We start from the raw sequence: 14,217 nt of genomic DNA, 5'->3' as shown, positions 1-14,217 counted from the left end.
GTTGTATTTAAAATACGTATATATATTAGCGCGCACGTACGTGTAGATTAAGATCTTTGCCCCCTCAAATAGTGATTTCACACCATGTGCACGAAGCAAAAAGAAGAAGAGTCAGTATTGATTAATTGAGTTGGTGTTTTAAGTCCACTTTATGCACAGTAAGGCTAATCAGAACTGGACCTACAGTTTAAAGTGGGATCCGAACCACTATGTGCCTCCACCGGGCATCAAACCCGTACCCCTTGATTACAAGGCAACGACGAAGAGTCAATATGATGATGTTACACCCATATTCTGCCTTCCGTTTCAAAGATATGGGCCTTCCTGATTGTTTCATGCCCAACGCTGTCGCTTTGTAATAAAGGGATTCCGAGATCGAACTTTCATGCCTGCTTGGGGTAGATTGATCAGAGGCTCGAATCCCACTTTAAACTGTAGGTCCTTCCCGATTAGCCTATCATGCAAAACGTGGACTCAAAACAAAGTTAAACCACAGATGAATGTGGTTTGACCAAAGTTTTGCTTTGACACGTACGCTATATTAAACGATGAAACAACATTGACCCCCCACCCTTCACTCATCCGTTTTGCTTTGTAGTTCGCATGTATTGACTTGAATTATATCCTACTTAAGTGGATGATGGACCAAGTTTGATGTACAGATATTACCAACGATGGCAAAAACGAAGTAGTGACTAGCAGCTAATGCAAACGCAATTTTGAGTCTGTAGCTTTTCCGAACGCGGGATGAGACTTCCTGGCGCCATTCTTTACGCCGCAGACGCTGCCAGCAAGGGAGGCCACGAAGCAAGTTGCACAGAATTAGTTATTGCTTGGGGCGTTCTGAAAGACCACTGTGGAAAATAAAGGAACCCACCAGAGAGTGTGTTCTTTTTACTTTGTACAGTCAACAGCAAAGAAATGGTAGGCAAATTGTCCATTGCTATCTTCATTACTTTTTATTCTATATCCTGTGCTGTTTTAAGGAATGACACTATGTTGGTTCGAAGCAGGCATTGCCCTCTTCATATTGACGTCATTATTTCAATTCAGTACCATCACATTGTGTAATACAGACTGAATGAAAATGGTGGTGGACAATTCGCCTACTGTTTCTTTCGCCGCTGAGTGTATAGCAGAACTATTAAATACATTTATAAAATGATCAGAAAATATTATAACTTTAGATCAATTCGTATTTTCTTTTAAAAAAATTCAGCCTGAGGCTATCCAACTACTCTTCTTTAGCCAACATATTTAAAGACGCTAAAAGCATGAAGCTTGTACAAAATTATGTAACGAGATTGCTAATTTGAAGCAAGTATATATGATAAAATATTTTGAGACTCATTTTAATCAACGCAAAGCAATGTTCATTTTCTGCAGCGACCAATTTATTCGTCCAACAAACTTATGTAAGTTATTTAGATAACTATCCACTTCTACTCGTTCCTCTGGACCGGCACCAGAAGGCAGAGTGGTTAGCACATCGCGGTACGACGCAAGGGGTCCCGGGTTCGAATCCTGACCTGGGCATGGAAGTTTGTGAGTGTGCATTCATCAATTTCATCATATCATCACTCATCCTCATCTTCGAAAATTAGCCAAAAGTGGCACAAGAAGCGAAGTAAAGTAAAGCAATATAATCAATCAATCGTTCCTTTGGGGCAGGTAGGAGATTCAGTTCAGACGCGATTGAGTAATGTGCAACGGTTTCACCCCTAAATAGAACCGAGACGTAGTGCGATAATAATTTCTTTCGCCCATCTTTTGGTTAGATGTTTGACTATGCATTATGGCAATTGCCAGTGAGTCACTGATAAAATAAAAACATTTAAATGTGAAGGATAATAGCAGGTTGACGTGTGAATATACAAAATTATTAATTTGGAGTACCTAAATGTAAAATCGTCGCGATTAACAAAACAGGAAGAAAAGCCACGTAAAATATACAGTGCGTTCAATTTAAAATTGAACCCACCGGAAAAGCATCATGAGAGTAAGTATTAATTTCCTTTTCAATTTCCTTGCCTCTAAGTTCCACACCAAGCTACGTGACTATGCAGCCGTCGTGTTACCATTACAAACATGTAAATGCATTGCGTTAGGTATTCGTAAATGGGCGGACTGCGGTACAATTATAAATTAAACGCGCTGTAAATAACCGAGTATAAATAGTTGTTTATTAACTTAGGATTTTCCTTTTGTGTTGCTTACGAATTTAGAAACAGTACCTGAATACTTTCTTCCGAAAGAAGCACTGCACAGGCACACAACCTCCACATGTGTACATAAGTGTAAGTGTGTGATTAGAAATTAAATATGAATGATAAGAAACGTTATACTTTTTAAAGATGGTGGAGTTATTGATTTACCGTTACTTGAAAATTCCGGAATCTCAGGTATTGGCAACAACGAAATATCGATATATCGAAACGGTACCTTCGTTATTTTCCGGTACTTTCTGCATCTTTGATGTAACCAGTAGTTCGAGATATTGAACCAGGGTATATAAAACTCACTCTATACTCGTAATATTCTGAGACTGACTCTTGCAAGGTATAAGTTTACTCTCCAGCACTTGAAATGAGAAGAGAAAGGAAAGGGGGGGGGGTGGATTTCTCGCGCCCATAAGCAAAGATGAAGACATGGGACTGGATCGCAATTCTGCCATTGATGGCAACAACTAGGGTGATGTTCTAGCCCCTTTTAGCCCTAGTAATGAGCATCACCTCACGTCACGAAGTCTCCGGCGTGTCACTTCGCGAGGTTTTCTTTCTCCTGATAGGAGAGGGAGCTACTTTTTTAGTTTTACCGTCGGGGCAAACGAGCCGACATCTGGACAAAGCCTCGGGTTCGAATCTCGAACGTCCCCCAACCTTTACGTTGCAGAGAAAGCAATGGAAAATGGGCGCGGTAGGAAGAGAACCAACGAAACGCACGCATTCATGTAATATAAAGATTTTCACATAAAACGTTGTTAAATGTTTAAAAACTCATACTTGACTGATCGAAATCGAATTATTTCAAGGATGGGGTCGACTTCTCAACTGATCACTCTTTTGGTTTGCCTCTAATTATGGTCATCCATTCTTAACTTACTTATTTCTTTTTTCCATTGCTTTTGAAGTGGAGATGAGTGGAGTGTCAGGAAATTTCGTTAGAGGACGCAGTTGAGGGGACAAGAAGTGCCAAAATTTGAGGGCAGGCAACTACCCCCACGCCCCCATAATCGCCGCCACTGTGTATAATCCTATTCTAGTTAATATTATTAATAATAATATGTTAATGTAATTGCCCTTGTTCACCAAGAAGTGATTCCATGGCTGATGGTTACTGTGGCACGATATTTAGGGAGTGGCCTCGGCTGGAATCTACGATGGAGTTATTTTTTATGTAATCCGCTTCGAGCTAATTACTTCATTTCCTTGTTTTTAACTTGCTGGTGTATATAGTGCACCGTAAAGCAGGCAAAATTAAAAAAAAATATCCTGAAATGGTCACATAACGGGGTATATTTAGTGCTGTTAAAACTATTAATTGATTCGGTTTATTTTACTTCGCTTTCTGCCACCTACGGTTAATTGAGTTGAGGACGAGTGATCATATAACCTAATGAAATTGATGAAGAGACTCGCACAAACAGCCAATTTCTGGCCAGGGTTCGAACCAGGGACCCCTGGCTTCGTAGCGCGCTGTGATAGCCACTCCGCCACGGAGGCCGGTTGCTGAAACCATCGATATCCGTTATCTGTACTCGAAAATATGACCTCTAAATATCGATATACTGAGAACCGACATTTTCGGTATCTTCGGTAACCAACATGAAGTACTCTCTTTAATGGTGACATTCATTTATATCTTGTAAGGTTGAAGAGTAGAGGCACTAACGTTAGGCCCTACGAGAATATTTGTGCGCGTCTGAATTTATTTGCTCTCATCTACCAACCACTTCGACTCATTGTTATATTTATGATAGAAACGGATGATTTGATTTGATTTGAGTTGATTTAGTTTATTTTACTTCGCGTTTTGTGCCTCTTGGCTAATTTGCGAAGATGGGGATGAGTGATGAAATGATGAAATTGATGAATGGACATTCACAAACAACCAAGCCCGACCGGGATTCGACCCCGGTACCCTTGGCGTCGCAGCGCGATGTGCTAACCACTCGGCCACAGGGTCGGGCTAGAAACGGATGAAAAACGCCCGCTCTAGTAAAGACGATTTTATTATTATCACTATTTATATTATTATGGTTTGTATATATTCTTTGCCCCAACAGGCAGCGAGCTAGCAGAAGGGCGATTGAGTTGTGTAGAAAGAGCCACAGCTGATGACCGAGACACACTGGGAAAACATCCCCCACCCCCCTTTTTTTCAGATGCGTGCGGTAAAGGAAACGGAGCAAGCACCAATTGCGTTTTTTTTTTTTTTTTTAACATTTTTGTATCTTAAGTTCATGTCTTTCAATGCATTTAACACCTTAGAATGGAATTAATTTCTACAACATACATGTGCAGACCTTTCAGTTCTCCTATTTGCAGTGGTATTGCCTGCAAACATAAACCGGCTCGCTCAGCCACGCGGGTTAGCTGATCGCGTTACAAGGAAGAGACTGAAGCTTGACGCCCACTGAGACGCGGCGAAACATGGAAATTTCCGGCAACAGATCTGCTGTCTGCTTCTACTTAAATCAAATGGTGTAACGCCCACTACAGTGAAACGCGCGAAACCGAAGCACGAAAATTTTGGCAGGTTATGTTACAGATTATCGCCCACTGAGACGCCGGAAACGGGTCTGTCGTGTTCATTTGCTGAGTTTCTCCGCGTCTCAGTGGACGTCATGCTTTATGCAGTACTTACATGGTCACTGTCCGTCCCCCTTCACGCTAAATAAAAAGTCGAAAGCAAGCGATTCCAGGCCCGCGTTTGTCCTTGGCAAGGGTGTTGGAAAGAACTCGTCTACGCTGCCCAAAAGTGTTCTAAATTCCAGAATTTTACATGCATCCGTGGAACCAGCTAACTCGGTACGATTATGCGTGTGTGAAACTTTTCAGTAATCAACAAATTACCATATAAAGGTAGTCAATGATCAATGGCCGTATGGTATATTATTATAAGTAAATTCACCAACCAATACTTGGGCATATCCTGCATGTGATCAGTAACTCCGAAATATAGAGCGTGTGTAATACTGCAAATAGGGTGAGGAAGAGGGTGCTATTTGGTAGCGTAGCGTGGCTGCTGCGGACACGTGTTTTCTTTACTGGGATACGGAGCGGCGATCCTCCGCCTCCACTCGCCACTCTCACTTTTGGTACCCTCTCACTCTGATCTTCTTTCTTGATCTTATCTGAGTGTGGTATCCGTATCCCGGAATAGGATATAAGGATTAACTTGGTAAGTGGAGTGGTCAGAAGGTACGTAAGAGAGAAGAGGCAAGTGCTCTGAGTCTTGGTACCTAAGATTTAAACCAAGACGTTTTTGAAAAATTAATATTGTGAAATTGAGTAGCTCCAAACAATAAGCAAGATATGAAATATAAAGATACATATAACATAGAAATAAAATAATGAATATATAAGAATACAATATAAGAATGAGAATATAGAATAAGATATTCGAGGAACCCTTAGATCCCATAAATAAGAGAATAATAATGGCACTTGATGAGGAATCCTTAGATCAGAAGACAAGTAGATATTCATAAGAGTTATATTGAAGAGACATCCCTGAAGAATAGGGAGTTCTCAAGCCTCCTCTTCTGTCTTCAATCTTCTACTCGCAGTCCTCAACTGGTAGACAGCATCTGGATACTGGAAATGTATATATTGGTTTCAGTCATCCAATTCTGGTATGTCCGGTTCTCTTCTGAGGGATGTAATGTAGTGTTTTCTTCTATTCAGAGAAGCCGGTCCTTCTTCATACTATCTTATTTCATTTAAGCAATTATTTTGTGCACAGCTGCTTTCTCCCATTAATTGGGCAGCAAGTCTCATGCTCGATCTAGTCTTAGTTCCAGTGGGTTCCATGTTTTCAATAAATGATGATATTGGAACCACTTGTCGGTCTCGTGACTCTTGATGGTGTTTGAATTCCATTTCCTCAAGCGTAGATATCAGCTCAGCCAAAGCATTAATTGTAGGAAAGGTTCGTTGACAAGTAAGTTGTTGTCTTACAAGGTCTGGTTCTAGCTTAGCTCTAAGTTCCCTTATTTTGGGGTCTTGAAATTTATTGCAATAAAACACAGCGTGTTCTGGAGTATCAGTAGTCTTACATACTTGGCACTGGTCATATAGACTGAGGCCAAAGCGTTTCAAATATGCCTTATAAGGGCCATGCCCTGTAATGAGGTGTATCAACCCTTTAGTTGGTTTAAAGAGTGAGTTCATTGTCCAGAATTTAACGTCAGGCATATATAGCTTCGTGTGTACTGATCCCGAGTATTGTCTCCACTCTTGTTGCCATTTGCTTTGTAGAACCTGGTCAATGTCCTGCATGGTATTCACATTAATTCCCAACAGCATGAATATCTTAGCTTGGTCTCCCTTCCGAAACCAATATCTAGAAGCGTGTCTTTGAACCTCAAAATCAAGAGGCAAGACACCAGCTAGCACTATAGTTGACATAGTTGACGTTGTGCGAAAGGCCCCAAGAATTCTCAACAAGACGTTGCGCTGTGCCGATCTCAGACGGTCCCGGACAACTTTCTTCCTAGAAAGGAAAGCCCAAGTAGACGCTGCATAACATATAGTTGTAACAAATATCGCTTTATAATACAGCATTGCGATCTTGAATGGTATCTTAAATGCAGTATTACCCATGTTTAAGATATTGTGTAAAGCTGACTTGGCCTTAGCTGTAACACTGTTCACATGAGCTCTTAGGCTCATTTGAGCTTCCATGTGAATTCCAAGGTATTTGATGACTTGAACATTTTTAATTGAAGAGTCCTGAAACTTGAATATAGGCGCTCGAGCCAGTTTTCCCTTAAGGAGGATTTGATATGTCTTCTCCTTAGCTATGGTCAACTTAGATTCCTCAGACCAAATGGCCACTTGATTCAAGATCTTGTTAGCATTGAACTCCAAACCTTTGCGATTATTCGATCCGGTTATGATTAATAGATCATCTGCCTAAGCAACACTATCTATGATCTCATCCATCCTGCTGAGAGCCAGCAGTAGTGGTTCCAAGGTTATATTCCAAAGGACTGGCCCCAGGACAGAGCCCTGAGGACAGCATTTGTTGACACTCCTGCAGATCGTCTCATGTCCCCAAACGAACTGTATTCTCCTGTCTTTCAGGTAATCACAGATTAAGCTGTATAGATGCTTAGGAATCTGCAATCTCCTTAGTTCTCGTAGTAAGTATGGCCACCATACATTATTGAACGCTCCGCTAATGTCAATTGTAATTCCAGTAACATACTTATAATGAGTTTGGTTTATAGATGTTATCACACGATTGACCGCATCCTCAGTAGAGCGTCCTTTAATAAACCCATACTGTTTGCTGGAATTCCTTATTAGTGTTAGTCTTTCGTTTAGTCTCTTTGTAATCGGCCTCTCAAAAACTTTGCCTAAGACATCCAAGAGGCAAACTGGCCTGTAGGATTTTACATTGGATGGATCTCTTTTGGTATCCTTTAAGAAAAGCACTAACGTTGCTAATTTCCAGTCTTCAGGAAAAATCCCTTCTGCTAGACATTGGTTATAGATTGTCTGTAAACCTCCGAGAAGTTGGTTTTTAGTAATTTCGATTAACTCGTTTAGAGTTCCATCAGGACCCGGGGCTTTGCCATTTTTCAATCTGTCGATCACCGCGGCAATTTCTTCCTGTGCAAACGGTATCACCAGTGTAGGATTTTCATAGGTTACATCAACTGTACATCTTATGTTGTTCTGGATTGGTGTGTCCTCTTCAGAATCGTCCAATGGTAGTAGTCCATCCATTATGAACCTTACTGCCTCCTGCCATGAGCTTGTGTATGTATTGTCACTCTTCTTAAATGGTACAGGGACGAATTTCTGTGAATTTTTTGGGCAGCTATTTTGTATGGCATGCTCCAAGGATTTTTAAGGATCTCCCGTTGTACTAGACAGGCCCAGGATTTGATCTTGTACTGTTCAATAAGCTTACCGTATTTCCATTTGGAGTTTCGGTACTTCTCTAGATAGAATGTTCTGTCTCTATCGGTCTTGGATTTTTGATAGAGCTTTCTGAGTCTCCGCGTAATATTCCGTCTTCTCATGATATACTCAGGCCAGGCTTGTTTAGGTTTCTGCTCCTTCATCTTAGGAATATGGCCTGGCGCAGTCCCCAATATGTGCGCAACTGTAGCTACATTTCCAGAGATCGTGTTATCCAAGGTTATCGGATTGTGCCTTAATTCATTTGCCACAAGAGTGCGTAGCATTTCTTGATCACGCATATTCCATTTTATTTTGGTTAATCTCTTGTTGACTGGTGTGTGTCGTCTTTTAAGTTTGATACAGTAGCTAATCAAGTTGTGGTCACTAACTGTCAGCTTCTCAGCAACCCACCAGTTATCTATCGATAACCGCCCATTCATGTTTGAAATTGTCAAGTCAATATTCGATGTTGCTCCTGCTCTATTAGAGTATGTTGGAATATCAGATCTTCTTTTTAAAACATGTAAGTTTTTACTGGCCAGTAGGTCTTCCAGTTCCAAGCCACGGTTATCTGTGACCTTGCTAAACCAATGCTTTGATTTAGCATTCGAGTCCATTCCTATTAAGATGTTATTCATGGATAGGTCAGTAACAATTCTTTCCAGTTGATCCAAATAAGGTTGTATAGGATCTTTAAACTGGCAGTACATATTTACTAAAACCCAGCTATCATCTCCTAAGCAGATTTTCGTTACTATACAGTGAGATGTTGAGTAATTGTGTAACCAGAATACTTGTAAGTCACTATTGGCGATTATAGTAAATGTCATTGGTTTATCAGATATTGAGTAGACTTGCATTCGACTCGGAATGCCAACTGGTTTTCCTTTCAGTTGGTAAGGCTCCTGGATGACAGCAATGTCTATATTATGAGTAATAATATGATTTATCACTTCTTGGGTTGCTATCTTAGAACCCTGCGCATTGATTTGAATCACTTTAATTTCATCAAGAGTTTTGCTATGTACATCTAGAGAAGGGTTATCCATAATTAATTTTAGAAATGATTCTATCTCTTATCTCTCTGTAGGTTGGACATTCTTCTTTAGCGCAGTTTCTTTCTCGTATTTTACAGGGTATACAAACCCATATGTTTGCTGTTGGACAGTTTTCCTCTGCATGGGATTCTCCACATTTCCCACACACTGTCTCTTTGTTGCAAAACTTACTAATGTGACCTAGATCTTTACATTTAAAGCATCTTGGCACCGAAATAAAATCCCTAACAATAGCCACTGAAAAGTTTAAGAACAGTCTACCTTTACTTAGGATTAGGTTTCTCATGTTTGGTGATGCTTCTAAAACTACATGAGATGAGGCCTGATTCCGCCTACCAGTCCGAAACCTAAACCTCAGGTTGTTGTACATTTCCTCATCAGTCATAATTTCGCTAAAGTTCATATGATACAGCTCATCCATTAGTTCCTCATCCTTGTACGACTTGGATATATCGTACAGAATTACCATAGGATTTTTCTTCCTTGTGGGTTCCATCTGTAGTCCGCATTCAAGAAGTTTAGGGTTATCCTTCATACGCTTGAGTTCCTGGTCAGATTCCAGTTCAACTATTAAAAGTTCTTTGGTTGGACGCATGTTGGTGATGCGTATCTTATCTTCTGCAGGCTTGATGTTCGACGTAATTACCCTTAGAATGTCTTTCGGTGTTTTTTCTTTCGCTTTGATGAATAAAGTTGGTTTAACAACTTTTGAGGGTTTAGGTACTTCTGGTATAATATTCATCTTTAATTTTCCAGCATAAGTTGGATTCTCCTTGTTTTTATTTTGTGTATTTAATGTTTCTCTTGATCTCAGTATCTCTTGAAGATACTGCTTATCTTTCTTAATTTCATCGTTAACTGCTAGGGTAACCTCTAGCTTAGTCTTCAGATCTTCATATTCCGCAAGTATTTTGCTAATAATGTCTGTCATCAAGGTCTTTGAGGTGATAGATATATTTTCCCGGGCTATTCCCGCGTGAAGTTCCTTTATGTGGAAACGAATCATACTCATGTTATCTTCCTCTTGCTGGGCTCCTTCCATATTTGGTTCCTCTATATTAAGCTGGTTATTATCACCCTCATTTCTCTCGACTCTTCTTTTTGGTGTATGTGAGTCGAAGCTTTCTCTTGGTCTTTTCCGTTCAGAGTCCATATCCCAATCAAACACAACAAGTGCAAATGAACAGTACAATTAAAATTCTTAATATCATCTTGATTGTCTTCGTGACACACACTCTAAAATCCCTCCTCTGGTGCTGACAGTATACAACCACATACAATTTAAAAAGTATTTTCTTTACTGTGGCCATCGTCCTGTGTCATTCTGTTCTTTCGTGGTGCTTCTGCTATCTCGAGTGAAAGTATGGTCTATATTGAAAATGACCGCCATGGATGACAAACCAGACGAGCCACCGATTTGCAGTGGTGCAGGTAAGTACTCGATTAAGGATCTTTTTTTTCATTCAGTTGAAGAACTTCTACCGAAAAGTTGGAGGTGGTGCATTATGAGAGATCGTGTCCTGAACTATGCATGACCAAATCAAGTAAGGAAAACGGTAAAATTTTCAATAATCAGTTAAAAGTGTCTCAGTAAAAAACAATGTTGTGTGGTGGTTCGTGTTGAATTTGTTTTAATTCCATTTTTTAAATACCACAGAACGGCTGATTTGGATTGGGCCACAGTTTAAAGTGGGAGCGCGTTACGCCTCGACCGAGTATCGAACCCTTTCATTACAAGTTAACGACGTTACGTATTATGTGTGTTATAATTAGCCGAAATGGAAAATTGACCCGTCGTTTGCCTATCACGAAAAGTCACGCCCCATTCCCCCTTCCTATGGTTTAGCTGTTTGACTGTGCATTCTGGCGAATGTCAGTGACAGAAGGATACGCTTAAACTAATATATTAGTAAAACATTACTCACATTATTCACAGTTTAGAAGTATATAAGATCGTCACGGTTAACCCAATACAAACAAAAGTGCCATAAAATTACTTAGTATAAATAGAAGTAATACTTAATGTGTCTAAAGTTGCATTATTTTCATAAAGCTTATCCCTTTTGCGTTGATTCCCAATTTAGTAAAAAAAAAAACGAACGCACGTTCACCCCCATATATTTTTAGTTTTGAGTTTGTATTTTAAGGCCACTTTATGCGTAGATAAGCTAATCGGAACTGGACCCACAGAAGTGCAGAAATGCAGGACGTTGTCTGATTGCAATATAAATACAACTTGTAAGAAACGTGATACTTATTACGGCTGCTGGAAATATCAATATAGCAGACCCCCAAGTATTGGCATCAAACAAATATGTTCTGCATCTTCGATGTGACCTGTATTTCGATACACCGAAACCTGGTATCTAAAATCCATAACTGGCTGTCCTACGCATTTTATTCTGGGATTGATACTTCCAAGGCACAGTCAACGGCAAAGATAATGGTAGGAAAATTGCCCAACGCTATTTTCATTACATTTTCATTCTATTGTACATCCTATGTTGTTTTTAGGAGTAAACTACGTTAGTTCGAAGCGGGCAATGGCCTCTGCTTATTGATGTCATTATTTCAATTTATTATTATCACACCGTGTAATACAGACTGAATGAAAATGGTGATGGATAGTGGCGGAAATTGGACGCCAAAACTGCTGTGCAAGGTGCCAAAACGGGGGGGGGGGGGGGAAGATGCCAAAACTGGGGGGAAGGTGGCAAGGACAGTTTAGTTTCCCTTCGTATATAAGGTTTAGCATAAAAGTTGCAAAAAAAGGGAGGAAGTGCCCCCCTTGGCACCTCTGGCGATGGACAATTCGTCGTTACCAGGATTTCTGAATAATAGAGCTGTCCTATGTTATCTTGATGTTTTGTGCATAATAGGATAGACGAACCAGGTGATATAAATTGACTTGAGCTTTTATTATAAATCAACTTTGTGTAGAAATAGGCTAGTCATGGTGGACCTACAGTTTAAAGTTGAATCATAACACTATGTGTCTCCATCGAACACAGGACATCTTTATTACAAGACAACGAAGTTGCCACTACACCATCGGGGAGAGCCTCTAAAGACACACCAGCCAAATTATAATCGAGAACTCCAAATTACTTAGGGACAAATAAAAAAAAATAGTACACTAACCCGAAAATGTAATACTAGTATGTTCCTTTCTTTAAAACGAAATTAGCATTACCTGCAGACTACATGAGTGTTTCCAAAGACCAATATGTTGCTTATACTCTCTCCTTCACAACAAACTTCAACTAAAAATTAAAACACGAGTGTTTCTCTTCGTCATATTCTGGTGAACCTGATTAACAAAAATGTCAGATCTAAATTTTACTTCCAGTCCGTCTTTATTTACGTGCAGCGCGCAAGGGTAACGTTTCAGGTTTCGAATCCCAGAAAAGCATGCTTTGTACTTGTCTTTCTTGCATTATGACAGCTGTACAGTCACGAACAGTTCTGGGTTGTAACGATTTCATTGACTTTCAATTGGACAATTACAAACCAGTAGTGTCAGTGACTGTACTAACGTCCCAATTCGATATTTCAACGGCAGAGTGTTTCTACTGCTTGCGCAAGTGGGTGTTATCTGCTGCCGTAATCTACAGTCGTTCCCCTTCTCCCACTTGTTTGGCTGCGAGAGTAGTGCGTAAGAATTATTTTGACTGACTGGTATCTAATTTTCGCTTCGGGCTACAAGCAAGGTGTAACATGATTGATTGATTTAGTTTATTTTACTTCGCGTTTTGTGCCTCTTGGCTAATTTGCGAAGATGGGGATGAGTGATGAAATGATGAAATTGATGAATGGACATTTACAAACAACCAAACCCGACCGGGATTCGAACCCGGGACCCTTGGCGTCGCAGCGCGATGTGCTAACCACTCGGCCACAGGGTCGGGCAACAAGGTGTAACAAAATTATACCTAATGCCACATATAACATGACGATTATTATTAGAGATTAATTATGATTGCCCTATTGCGGAGTGAAATACTTTTCTCTTTCGCAATAACTAACAACAACGGGATAGCAAAGTTATGAACTATGAATTAACGTAATTAATAACAGCGTTGGTTTTTCTGTGACAGTTTACTTAGGAAACTCACCTGTCGTCGAACGTTTCATTCCCAGTTTTTCTAAATGTAATATTATTATTTTTCTAAATCTTGTATTTACAACGACAATCAAAGAAAAGTAAGAATACCTTATTTGAAATTGTTAATCTCCCGAGACAAAGGGAGACTGAGTTCGGAATGCAAAAGTTAACCTTCGTACTTGGTTCTTGGAGAGAACCTGCATAGTATTAACATTACGAATGGTTTGTCCAATGAATGAGTAATAATTGCAACAGACAGGCGGAGCAAGGGACGAAAATCCCGTGGATAGAACGAAATTACTATTTACATTGGGAACCATCAAAACATGATTTGGTTACCTAAACACTACTGCATACCCAGCCCAAAGTTTGACAAATTAAAAGAAATAACGAGCAAATGTAGAATGAAATGTATTAAGAAACAGTTATTGGTCCATCATTCCCAGCTGAGTTTTATCTTTAGACATCTCTCATAAGTGACTTATCAAAAGTTTCATCTGTCCATGATTTTGCAAAACTCTACCTTTCCAATTCCACCTTCCTCTTCAGAGGTATACCTTGTTCGATACCCGGTGGAGGCACATAGTGGTTCGGATCTCATTTTAAAACGTTATGTCCAGTCTCATTTAGCCTACCTGTGCATAAAAATGGACTTAAAACTATCCGTAAAAAATCCAGAGATATACCGACCTCCGTAGGAAGTGGTTAGCACAGAGTTTACGACGCCAGTGGTAACGGGTTCGCATCTCTGCTGGGCATGGCTGTTCTTTGCGAGTGTTGCTGCATCCACTCCGTAATTTCATCCTATCATCACTCATCCTCATCGTCGCGATTAGACACACTCTGTAGGCGACGCTAAATAACAAAATGAAATTTTTCCATGGGCCCGCACGCACGAACAGTATATACATACATT

The sequence above is a fragment of the Lepisma saccharinum genome, chromosome 22 (genome assembly GCF_977018435.1).
Source record: "Lepisma saccharinum chromosome 22, izLepSacc3.1, whole genome shotgun sequence".
Lineage (NCBI taxonomy): Eukaryota > Metazoa > Arthropoda > Insecta > Zygentoma > Lepismatidae > Lepisma > Lepisma saccharinum.
The sequence above is the reverse complement of the archived record's forward strand: the minus strand, read 5'-3'. Positions refer to the sequence as shown.